The 12146-nt window shown below is 38.4% G+C and overlaps 1 non-coding gene across 1 annotated transcript; it reads left to right on the forward strand.

Annotated features, from left to right (window-relative positions):
• Positions 1-11065: 11065 nt before the first annotated feature.
• On the forward strand, positions 11066-11172 carry LOC127099293 (small nucleolar RNA R71). The gene has a single exon (XR_007793815.1). It is a non-coding gene; the product is annotated as a small nucleolar RNA R71 (small nucleolar RNA).
• The last annotated feature ends 974 nt before the right edge of the window (positions 11173-12146 follow it).

A 12146-nucleotide genomic window follows, 5' to 3' on the forward strand; every position in this document is an offset into this window, starting at 1 on the left:
AACACCAAATGGATTTTTGTTCAACATAACATTTGTTCCTCATGTCAAGACCTTTCCAACCATTACCTATATGGCTATGTTTCAATTTGGCAAGTGGCATTTTCGAAGAGGTGAAGATTTGTGTTCATTTATGGAAACCATATCAAATATTTGTGCACAAGCTAATTCCATCAAATCTGCACGTCCAAAAGACCTCACTTGCATTTCAGCTTGCATTTGCAATTGCACTTGGGCCTCCCATGCGCCTGTACAGGCCCATGCATGGAGGACCCAACTTCACATGCGCATGAGTATTTCATTGCTTACATCATGCTTGGCTATATATAGAAGCTTCATTCCTCTTCAAAATCCAACCTCAAGGCACCTGAACTACTATAGAAGTAAAATCCCAACCTCCATTAAAAGGAATTTTTCTTTTCTCTTTCAATTTTCAAGTTCAATTTTCAACTTCATTGGTTCATCATTGAGCTTCAATTCCTAAACCTTGCTTCCAGGTAATTGATCTGTGCATTTAATTTCATGAATTGAGCAAGTTCAGTATGAACACCATAGGTTTCCATCTCAGATTTCTCTCTCTATAGAGATCTTGAGTGGAAACCAATGGTACATGGGTGATGTACATCACCCCAGCTTTCTAAAGATATATAGATCGTGCATTTTAGTGAAGTTTTTAAAACCTGCAAGTTTTGGCCGGAACAGTGAATCTCGCCGGAGAAGACGGTGGTGTACACCACTGTCCCCACGTGGATGAACTCTGGACCATTGGATATTGTTTCCAGATTTAATCCCAACCTTTGAATGTTATGACTTTCATTTAATCAGCGTGTTTCTCTTTTGACTTTGGTCTACCATGCGCGCGTATCTCTCAACCATCTGATGCGCCACGTTGTAGCACCTCAAATTTGCACCTACCATTGTACATACATTTTCATCATTAGGTCATTAGCATAACAAAGTCCACTGCATAGCATTGCATAGCCATTTGCCCAAGTGCAAGTCCAGCAGACAGATTAGGTCAAACTGGTCAGGAGATCAGGTCAAACAAGCAAGCATGTGCCATTGCCATTGGGACAAAGCCCTAGGCTTGATTTATCAAGTTCATATGGTCTAAGGATCATTTTGAAGTGGTTTGGCCAAAGATTGGATGCTCAGAAGTCATCAGTCAAGCTGAATTTCAGTTGAAACCCTAGAAAGTCAACTGTGGTCGACTGTGGTCAACTGTGCCTGATTTTATGGATTGGAAGGGGGGAGATGGTTTGAAAGGCCTCATTCATGTCCATACAAGTCTCATTTGACATATCAAAGGCCAAGGTTGAAGAAAATAAAGTCAGATCAAAAGTTTCCTAAAATGGCAGGTGACCTGTAATTTCAACTGCCCAAAATGGAAAGTTTTGCTCCTCAAAATTACTTCATCATACAAGCTTCAAATGGAATTTTGTCCAACATGAAAGTTGAAGATCTTGTTCTCACCATTCCAAAAAGTCCAGGAACTTGAAATTCCCATGTATGGTTGGCAAGATATGGTCCAATCATTTTCAGAAAATGCCTAAATTCAAAGTGCCATAACTTTCACATGGAATGGCCAAATTGGTTGATTTTTCTTTGAGCAAACCACATTTAACATGTACTTTCATAGTGCATCATTACATTTCATCAAAAATCATCATAGCAAAATGGCATTTTTCAAGTGGACTAATTTGCATTTTTGGTGTGAAATGGTGATTTTCAAAATTACAAGCCATATGCACTTGGGACCAATTGCTACACATCATGAATGACATTTAGAATTTGCTTGAACTGTTTTTAGACTGATACATTGGCTGAATATGGAAAGGGCATTTTGGCCAAAATCATGAAAATGTGCATTATACTAATCACTTCCAATTTGCCTAATTGAGATTAATTTTTGGATTAACATGAGGTATAAAGGCTCTAATCATAACTGTTTCTCTTAATCACAATCACAATTCTCAGATCCAATTCCAAAAATTCACAAAAATCTCAAATTCTCTCAAAAGTTCATCATATTTTTTCTCAACTTTTCTTTGAATTGCTTGATCCTTTTTGTGGTCTCTTGTGATAATCATCATCAAGAGGTGCTATTGCAGATCTGTTTTCATCAAATCGTGGCCAAGGCATCAAGGAATTACCACTGTCCAAGCATGAACACTCCTATGGCAGTTCGAAGATTTCTCCAAATTGAAGTAGTTTCGAGCTGAAATCTTGCTTCCTAACACTCATCAACACCTCATAGGCAATCTGTTTTGTACTTTGGAGCTGTGAATCCAACAAATGCAACGGCTGCATCTCATTTGAGGTAAGATTCGACCGAGCTAATTCTTGCAATTACTATATGGATTTTGTAGATCTTGGCACGTAGGTCACGTTAAACTTTGAATCGTGCGATTTCATCCAATAATCATCAAGAAATCTGGATCTGAACATTTAGACGCAAAACTTTCTTGGATCGAATCTTTTTCTATGTTGAATGTTAGATGAAATTGAGTTGATATTAGTGATGTACGTTGCATGCTGATTCCATCCATATATGGTTTGTGCATTTCCATGGAGTTTCGTGAATATTGATGATGAACAGCATAGAAAATGCGAAGAACACTCGAAATCGCTTCAAAACGCGTATTTGATCCGTGTTTGCTATGCCTGGCGTTTGAAAAGGTGTTTACCGCGCTTACCATCCATTCGCGTGTTGCCACCTCACTAAATGAAACACAGCGTTTCATTTAGTGAGCGTCTTATTTACTAAAATGCCACTGGCGCCATGTTAATTAATTTAAACTCTTGAATAATTATTTCATTTCATCAATAAACTTCAAAAAATCATAATTAAATCATGGATTATCCAATTTGAGTGAGGATTTTTGTGTTGACCTCCAAATTTTCTCTAGTTTTTTTTAGGTATGATATTCAAAGTTGTGCCTGGTGAATTTTTTGACTTTGTCTAAGGCCTTTGATATGTATGCTTCATGTGTATGTTTTACCATTTTTATCATGAAATCTTGATGCCTTGTCAAAAATGATTGAAATTTTATAGGCTTGTTCTTGACTCTTTCCTGGTGATTTTGATGTATAGTTTGCTAATTTTGAGTTCCTGGTTAGAAAGATATGATGTGCTCAAGTTGAGTGTGACAATTTGTGTCACACTATGTTATGTCAACTTCATGAATTTTGTTTCCATGCCTATGCTTTGCCATCTGCTCCCAATTTTTGCATGTGATATCATCTAAATGTCTAGTTTTGCCATAATTTTTTGTAGGATTTTTTGAGCCATTTCCTATTTGATTGGTATTTTTGTTTGCTGTTTAGTCATTTTAGGGTTTTTCTTGAGTGATTAACTTACCTGGCTTGTGAAATTCTCATACCTTATCATATGAAGATGAAATTTGGTGGAGTGATTCTTAACATGCTCAATGTTAATTTGGCTTTGGTCCCATTTATTTCTCATTTGTCTTCACTGTTTTACATTTGCTTGAAGTTGATGTGCCTTTGGTGACCTAATTTGGATTGATTTTTGCATGTCCTGACTTGTTGAATTTAATTTCCCTACTTCCTCTTGTCCAAATAGCATGAAATTTGACATGAAGCTCATTGAGTGTGTTCTGTTTAGACTTGAATATTTGTGGAAATTATTGAGCTGTTTTGGTATTTGTTTGATTGTGACCATTCTGTTTGCTCATATGTGGTTCACACTTGCCTAGTTTGACTTAAATTGTGCATGAAATGAATTTGGTGCATAGTTTTGATGTGAGGCCAATTGGATTCTCTTCTTAATTGATTTATCTTGGTTTTGATCATTTTTCACTTGCTGTTTTGGATTTTTCATCTCCTTTTGACCCTAGTCTTGGACTAGTGGTTTGTGATCTCACTTTTGAGTTGTGTTTCAGGTTAATAGCCCAAATGGCCTTTGCTTGATTGTGTGCTTCCATTGGATTTGATTTGTGACTTGTGTATAGCTAATTTTGAATTTGTTTTGCAGGGATTGATACTTGAGTTTGAGCCTTAATGGCTTGCACCTTTGTGCATTGGCTTGTATTTGTCTGTGTATAGTTAACTGTGAACCATTTGCTGTTTGGTTTTGTGATTGGTATACTGATTGTATTTGATTGATTTCAGGTACATTAGTTGCTAATATTGCTTTGCTTTGCTTGATAAGCAATTTGCACTGAGGTATAACATTCTTGTCTCCATGTAGTCTGGAAGACCTGGCTTGTTACCCAGCCAGGCACCTATCTGAAGTCCTCCTTAAGAGGCAATGTTTGTGCTTGTTTACTTTTGTCCCCAAGCAGGTAAAGACCTGTATGAGGCAATTGGCGGATAAGAGAGATATGCAATCTATCTCCCGCTATTCTGTAGAGTCGTCCCTCTGCTCACACCACTGTGTTGATGCATTGAGGACAGTAACCCAAGATCTTGTACAGTTGTACAGTTGAGTCCGTGTCTTGAGTGTAGAAGGCTTCCCACTTTCTGGACCCACACTTCTTTGTCTAAAGCTCTCCTTGGCCAGGGATAAGAGCTGTGAAGTCTTATCTTCACCCACCTTTCCTCAGCTTCACCTTGGCTCTCAATGTCAAGGTTAAGAGCAAAACTCACCCTGTACAGTTGGCTTGCTCTTGCAGCCCCACCCTTGTTTGAGCCCCACTTGTGTGCATATAGTGTGTGCTGTTTGTGATCATTTGCTATTGCTTATGCTTTAGGATAGGCTTGCTTCCTGTGCAAGTTAGATAGAAACCTTGACTTATGGATGATTTTGCATGATAACATCTAGGCTCGAGTCGTAGTCTCCCTAGTTGTGTCTCCCTCTGTTATCTGGTTAGGCTAGTCCTGTATCCCTTCGTAGGGGAACTACGTCGCCCTGATCCTCATACCAGATGAGGTACGTAGGCAGGAGATGAGCAGATCTCTCCGGGCGCCTGTGTCTTTGTTTTGTCTTGTTGTGTGCTTGGAAGCTGATGTAAGTCCATCGAGTGGCATTCGGGTTCTAGTGTGTGTGTTTTGGTTCGGATGCTGATGTAAGTCCAGTGATTGGCATTCGGGCTCCACGTTTGCCTTCTTGTGTGTGTTTTGGTTTGGATGTTGATGTAAGTCCAGTGATTGGCATTCGGGCTCCATGTTTGCCTTCGCCTGTGTTTGTTTGTGTGCGTGTTAGCCGAGCTACGAATGCTCTGATTCTCCTTCATCCAAAGGAGATACGTATGCATAGGATGCGATATCCTAGCGAGCATGTGTCGTTTCCCCAGTCCGAACTACTTTGACTCTGATGTCTATGCCTGATAGACTAAGTAGGCCCAGGACGCGATGTCCTGCCGAGTCAGTCTTGTTTGTTTTCTTGGGTCTCTTTCAGCCAGTTTGTGTGTGTGAGCAGTGTTTTAGCAACCATTTCCCTTCCTATTGTGCATGGATCCCGTCGAGTACGACGGATGCGTAGGGGTGCTAATACCTTCCCTTCGCATAACCGACTCCCGATCCCATTCTCTTTGGTCGCGAGACCATGTTCTTTCCAGGTTTACTCTGAGCGTTTCCTTTCCCTCTTTTGGGATAAATAACGCACGGTGGCGGCTCTGTTGTTCTTGTTTCCCGCCGGTTTTTCGCGTAATGCGACACACGTCAATTAATGAGACCTTGATCAGACGCTCCTTGTTTTTCCTATTTTCTTATTTTTCCTTTTCTTTTCTATAATTCCATTTTATTTTAAAAATTTATAACTTCTTCATTTTTAATCATAAAAATATGGGACCAATTTCATTATTTCTCTTTTTAATTCTAGTTTCTGAAAATGATTTTTAATAATTCTTATGATTCCATCTGATATTTTTTGTGAATTTTCTCTTTTCTGGCTATTTTTAATTCATTTAAAATAGTGTCCGATATTCAAAAATGCCAAAAATATTTTCTTAACATCTTTGAATGATGATGAATCTATGAAAAATATTCTCATCAATTTCTTAATTAATTTGAGGTTTATTTGAGATTTTAGTTCAATTATATTATATTTTCTTCATTTTTAATTGTTTAAAATTAGTTTCTGGTTTCTAAAAATGATGAAAAAATTTGTCAAACCTTGTTTGACCATGTTGAACTTAGGATGATCCAATTGGACTTTTCTAAGTTGATTTGAATTGGATTTGAAGTTTGACCTTTATTTGTTTATTTTAATTCAAGTATTATTTTTATTCCAAAAATTACCAAAAATATTTTTGTTGTTTTTTGGCTTCTAAGCTTCATCTCACTTTTGTTTACCATTGATTGACTTTTATTCCATTCATGTTTGATCAATGAATTTTGCTTATGTCATTTGAATTTCAATTATATACATTCCATTTCTTCTTCTTCTTCTTCTTTTTTCTTTTTGATCAATGAGTTAATGATTGGTAGTTAGCCTTGACATATGAGGGGCTTAATCTTCTTTGATTCAAATCAAATTTATCTTGATCAAAGATCAAGTGAATTGCTTTGCATTAGAGATAGGTTGCTTCTTGGTCAAGCAAAAAACCTAAATCCATACAAGATCATTCTTCTTTTCTTTTGGCATGGCAAGTTGTAGGAGCTTGGCTTACTAGTCATGGTCTCTAACTTGTGTTTGTTGCCTATAGTTTTATTGACCAACCTCAGATAGGTGTGACTACTACATTAGTCCACTTACGATTTCTTAACATAGCGCTAAATTGTCTTATGGCACACTAACACTAACTATTAATTACTAACTTTTAATTAAGGCATTTAATTCTTCCAATTTACTTTAATGCAATTTAATTTCTCGCTCATTAATTCATTTGTCTTTGCCCCTTTGCTCACTTGAGATCATGTTTATGTTAATGCAATTTGCCTTTTGCTCACTTGAGCACCTTATTGTGTATATACTATTGCCTTGTGCTTGTTTTGTTTTTGTTTGTGTGAATCCAATGCAAATGGAGAAAGGACTTAGATTTTAGGACCTTACCTATGGTAATGGAGCTTGAAGAGCAACTAGGCCTCATGCCTTTAGAATGCTAAAAAAGGAAAATTGTGAAAGAGCAACTAGGCCTCATGCCTTTAGAATGCTTAATCTTGAAGAAGACATTGAAAGGACCCCTAATTCTAAACTCACTCTTGTCCATTCTTTCTATTGCATTGTGGAACTTTTTGATTTATGTGTTCTTGTGTGCTAGGGATCATAAACTTGAGCCAATTAGAAGAACCATTGTCATGAGCATCCAAAGTGAGAGATACAAAGGCCAATTGGAAGATTCCTAGGAGCTTGATTGATTATTTGCTTGATTGCTTGAGTTATTTTCTTATTGATGCTAAATCCAAAGGAAGGAACAACTTAGATCATATTTATGATCTAAAGAAGGGAACTCCATATGGTTTTATACATCATGGGAGATTACGTTTTCTACCTCATCTTCGGGGACACATCGACGGAAAATGCCGTCGACGCCTCTCTTGAAAAGCAGAGGCCCATCCCAATAGTAATGTTTAAGATCGTGGAAGAATTTTTTCTTTTGTTGGTAAGTCAAGTCTGATGGAAGCACCCCAGTTGCTAAGTAGTTGACGAAGTCAGCGTACCATGGCAGTGTGGTTTTAGTGTAAATTGCTTCCACTGCCTCGTTTGGTTTGGTATCCTTATGGGTTAATGCATATTTAGCTGTATTGCTTTCCAATTGGGCTAAGAGTCTTTCGTACAGGAAATCGTCATTTATAGGCACTCGTTTAGGTTCAATACCTTCCATTCTTGACAAGTGATCGGCCACGACGTTTTCAGTGCCCCTTTTATCCTTGATTTCTAGGTCAAACTCTTGTAATAGTAAGATCCACCTTAGGAGTCTTGGTTTGGCGTCTTTTTTGTTTAACAGGTACCTAATTATCTTTTCTCCTACTAGATAGGAACTAAATTTATCCAGAGCGAACACTACGGCTAAAAGTTCCTTTTCTATGGTGGTGTAGTTCATTGGTGCAAAGTCTAGGGTTCTACTTGCATAGTATATTGCATGAAGTTTCTTATCCATTCTTTATCCTAGGACTGCGCCTACAGCATAGTCACTAGCGTCACACATGATTTCAAAGGGTAGTCTCCAATCGGGTGGTTGCATAATAGGTGCAATAATAAGAGTTGTTTTCAGTTGTTCAAACGCCGCCAGGCATTTGTCATCAAAGATGAATTCGGCTTCTTTCATCAATAAGCCAGTTAGTGGTTTGGTGATTTTCGAGAAATCTTTAATGAATTGTCGGTAGAAATCGGCGTGTCCTAAGAAGCTTCGTATTTATCTTACGGTTTTCGGAGGCTGAAGGTTTTCTATAACTTCTATTTTGGCCTTGTCAACTTCAATCCCCTTAATGGATACTATGTGTCCGAGTACGATCCCTTAACGGACCATGAAATGGCATTTTTCCCAATTTAGCACGAGGTTCACTTTTACGCGTCTTTTTAGTACCATTTCAAGATTCGATAAACAGCCTTCAAAGCTCTTCCCGCATACAGAGAAATCGTCCATGAAGACTTCCATGATGTAATCTATAAAATCAGCGAAAATTGATATCATGCATCTTTGGAATGTTGCGGGAGCATTACACATTCTGAATGGCATTCGCCGGTAGGCGAATGTACCATAGGGACATGTGAAGGTCGTTTTCTCTTGGTCGTCAAGATGAATAGGAATTTGGAAAAATCCCGAATAACCGTCTAAGTAGCAGAAGTGAGAATGTTTAGCCATTCGTTCAAGCATTTGATCGATAAACGGTAAAGGAAAATGATCCTTCCGAGTGGCTTTGTTTAATTTTCTATAATCAATACATATTCTACTTCCAGTAACCACTCTTTATGCTATAGATTCTCCTTTTTCATTATTAACAATTGTGATGCCTCCCTTCTTTGGTATGACATGTACTAGGCTGACCCATTGACTATCGGATATCGGGTAGTTAATACCTGCTTCTAACAGCTTTTACACTTCTTTCTTTACTACATCACTCAGAATAGGATTTATCCTTCTTTGATGTTCTCTAGAGATCTTACTGTCTTCCTCTAGCATTATGCGATGCACGCATATGGAAGGGCTTATTCCTTTTAGATCTAAGATATTGTAGCCTAAAGCAGTTGGATATTTTCTCAAAATGTGTAGGAACTTTTTGGTCTCTATCTTTCCTAAGTCTGCATTGACTATTACAGGTCGCTCAAGTTCAGTGTCTAGGAATTCGTACCTTAGGTTTTTGGGTAACGTCTTAAGTTCTATGGATGGTTTCTTTGGGCAAGGCATATGATCGGGCGTTAGCGCTAGGCATTCTCTTAGGCTATCATCTTGGTATTCCTCACTCCAATTTTCATCTTCAAAAGTAGGAGCCCTTGGAATTTCAGTATTTTGGAGTATGATGTTTGTTCATTCTCAATTTCTCTTATACATTCGTTGATGACATCTAGTAGACAACATGTATCGTCTATAGCTGGTGCCTTTAGGCATTGCGGCAAAATAAATTCGACTTTTTCCTCACCAACTTCAAAGGTTAGCTTGCCTTTCTTAACATCTATAATAGCTCCGGCTGTAGCTAGGAATGGTCTTCCTAATATGATAGGAATGTTGGAATCTTCTTTTATATCCATGATTATAAAATCAGTAGGAATATAGAATTGTCTTATGCGTACCAGAACGTTTTCTAGCATACCTACGGGAAATTTAACAGAATGATCTGCAAGTTATACGGACATCCTCGTAGGTCTTAGTTCTCCCATTTTTAGCCTTTCGCATATGGACAAGGGCATTAAGGTAATACTGGCTCCTAAGTCGCATAGTGCTTTGTCTATGACAAACTTTCCAATTACACAGGGTATGGAGAAAGTACCAGGGTCTTTCAGCTTAAGAGGCATATTGTTTTGTATTAGGGCGCTACACTCAGCAGTAAGTGTAACGGTTTCGTTATCCTCTATCTTCTTCTTGTTAGATAAGATTTCCTTGAGAAACTTAGAATATGAGGGAATTTGAGTGATGGCTTTTGTAAAGGGTATTGGATATTCAATTGTTTTAGAAGCTCTACGAAATTTTTAAATTGCCCTACACTTTTAGATTTAACAAGTCTTTGAGGATAAGGGATAGGGGGTTTATACGGTGGTGGAGGCACATAAGGTTCTTTTTTCTCTACAGCCTCCTCGTTTTTATCTTCCTCTTGATCGTCTTCCTTCTCAGTTTCCTTACCATGGTCTTGGTACATGGATGTGTTTTGAATTCTAGGGGCGGTCCGTCCGTCTAGTTCTGTCCCACTTCGTAGTATAATAGCATTTGCATGACCTTTTGGGTTTGGTTGTGGCTGTCCTGGGAATGGGCCTGCAGGAGCAACAGTAGGTGCTTGTTGTTGAGCCACTTGCAAGATTTGTGTTTCCAATATTTTGTTATGGGTGGCTAACGCGTATAACTTGTTTGCTAACTGCTTGATTTGCTCACTAGTGTGTATCTTTTGATTTAGGAAATCCTTATTTGTTTGGGCTTGGGTAGCTATAAAGTTTTCCATCATTATTTCTAGGTTTGACTTCCTAGGAGCATTTTGAATATTTGTGGCAGCTTTATGATATCTTGGTGGTACAACAGGTGCTTGGTTAGGTGCATACAATGCATTATTGTTTTTGTACGAAAAATTAGGATGGTTCTTCCAACATGGGTTATAGGTGTTTGAGTAAGGGTTTCCTTGAGCATAGTTCACCTGACCTGTGGAGGTTCCTGTTAAGAGTTGACATTTTGGGGCAGCATGCCCCGGAACTCCGCATATCTCGCAGTTTGGTGCAAAGGCAGCCACGGTGGCTTTGGGTGTTATGGTCAAGATATCTATCTTTTGAGTAAGAGCGTCTACCTTGCCGTTGACATTGTCAAGACTACTTAATTCGCACATGTCGCCTTTCGTTGGAGGTTTCTCTACGGAGGTTCTTTCGCTTCCCCACTGGTAATTATTTTGGGTCATATTTTCGATAAGTTAATAGGCCTCATTGTAGGGTATATCCATCAGTGGGCCATCTGCGGCGTCTATTGTCAATCTTGTGTTGTACAAGAGACCGTTGTAAAAGGTATGGATGATCAACCATTCTTCTAGATCGTGATGTGGACAAAGCCTCATCATGTCTTTGTATCTCTCCCAAGATTCAAAAAGTGATTCATTATCTTTTTGTTTAAACCCGTTTATTTGGGCTCTTAGCATAGCCGTCTTACTAGGTGGGAAATATCGTGCTAAGAAAACTTTCTTTAACTCGTTCCACGTAGTGACAGAGTTGGATGGTAGAGATTGGAGCCAAGCTCTAGCTTTATCTCTTAATGAGAATGGGAAAAGACATAGTCTTAAAGCTTCAGGGATGACACCATTTGCTTTCACTGTGTCTGTGTATTGCAAAAACACTGACAAATGTAGGTCCGGGTCCTCCGTGGTACTACCTGAAAATTGGTTTTGCTGTACGACTGACAACAATGAAGGTTTTAGCTCGAAATTATTGGCCTCGATGGCAGGGGTAGCGATGTTGTTATGCGGTTCATCCTGCGAAGATATTGCATAGTACTTAAGAGGACGGTTTTGTGGTCCTTCGGCCATCTCTGGTTGAATAACTGGTTCGGGAACAGGGATAGTAGGATCGGGAAGATTTAGCTTGATAAGATGTTCTCGTATCAAATCTCGTATCCGGCATTCTAATCTAAGATAACACTCATGTTCATCGAACGGTATCTTTAACTTCTTGCCTTGAGAGCGAGTACTTGGCATACACTCGACAAATGTAGAAAGGGAAATAGAATTGTTTGCCTTAGTCTATACTAGGCAAGACTGGAGTTACGATATCGACTAAATTAGTCCCCGGCAGCAGAGCCAAAAGCTTGATCGTGATTTAGTAAGTCTATGGGAATCGTGACTGCAAGTGCATAGTCCTATCGCGTAGTTTTAAAGATTATCGAACCCACAAGGACTAATAATCGAACGTATCGTTATCTAATGTTACTATGTAAATATAAGGCTGATGATCATTCTAAGATTGGAGGGAAGAAGAGAAATAACTATAACGTAAATAGAAGATTAATAAAGATATATAATAAAGGGATATCGGTATGTAACGCATCAAACTTCGAGGATTCGATAGATAGTTGGTGTAATATTAATTGTCAAAATATTCTTCAGTAGAAATTATTTAT

Source organism: Lathyrus oleraceus, chromosome 6, assembly GCF_024323335.1.
Source record: "Lathyrus oleraceus cultivar Zhongwan6 chromosome 6, CAAS_Psat_ZW6_1.0, whole genome shotgun sequence".
NCBI lineage: Eukaryota > Viridiplantae > Streptophyta > Magnoliopsida > Fabales > Fabaceae > Lathyrus > Lathyrus oleraceus.